Raw genomic sequence first — 1,018 nt, 5'->3', positions numbered from 1 at the left:
CCCCGCGCATCCCGGCCCGCCCGGCCCCGCACGTGGGGGGCAGCGGGGCGGTGCGGAGCTGCGGGCCCGCCCTGCCCTTCCCGTTTTGGCGCTGCAATCACAGAGCGGCGGTTGCCATGTTCGCTGCCATCTCCTTGTCCTCTTGTGCTGGCAGCGCTGCAGTAGCCTAGTGGCCGGAGCCACTGGGAGCGCTGAAAATGTAAGGGCCGTGTTAGGCAGTAGTTTGGGGCAACGCTTAACTCCGGGACTGTCTGCCTGTTAACACTTTAAGTGGCTTAAAGCGCTGGCTGTGTAGCTCAAAGTTGCGCACGGCCGGGGCGGGATGATCCCTTGATCCGCATAACCCAGCTCCTGTTCTGTCGGGGTGTGAGCACTCCTCACAAATGCTGCTGCTCACGTTGAAGGTGTGAGTGCAGCCTGGCACTGAGGTGACCAGCAGATGCACAGCTGGCAGTGCAGGGAGGCCCTAAAGCAGATGACTTGCCTGGCTGCAGGTGGCTAGGTTCGGGCGCCTTCTGCTAGCTGGGAGTTAGAGGGGAGTAGGGGGATGGAAACACTCAGGCACTCAGGAAAGCAAAGTCATTCTGAGCTGCTGTCCCCAAGTGACTTTGCAGCAAATGAAGCTGAGAGTGGGTTTGCTTTCCTCAGTGCCTGAGTGTGCTGAGTGCTAAGGGCTGAATGGACTTTAATTGCACTTCCTTGGCAGCAGTGGTGCACATCCTCTCTGAGAACAGGGGGAACTGGTATGTGCCCCATTTACTTAATCGATTACTTGTGTTCCTGGCAAAGAGACTTCTATTTACAACAGGTTTTTGTGTTGACTCTACAAAGACATGTTTTGCCTGGTATACAACCAGTAAGGTCTGCTCGCTCCAAGTGCCCTAAAGGTTCAGCCGATCACAAAGAAAACCCATCATTTTGGTGTTTTACCTAGTTCTTTTATCAGAAGCAGGCGAGCAAAAGGTTTTTTCCTGTAACAATTTCTGGAAGTTGAAGGGTATAACAGGTAAAACTTCAT

General features: G+C 54.2%; 1 protein-coding gene across 1 annotated transcript in view; it reads left to right on the top strand.

Moving 5' to 3' along the window:
• CSRP2 (cysteine and glycine rich protein 2) overlaps positions 1 to 1,018 on the top strand; it is a 25,239-nt gene that overhangs the window by 7,484 nt on the left and 16,737 nt on the right. The window lies entirely within an intron of this gene.

The sequence above is a fragment of the Gavialis gangeticus genome, unplaced genomic scaffold (genome assembly GCF_001723915.1).
Source record: "Gavialis gangeticus isolate Ggan-Ray unplaced genomic scaffold, GavGan_comp1, whole genome shotgun sequence".
NCBI lineage: Eukaryota > Metazoa > Chordata > Crocodylia > Gavialidae > Gavialis > Gavialis gangeticus.
Note: the sequence above shows the minus strand (reverse complement) of the source record. Positions and strands in the feature narration are given on the sequence as shown.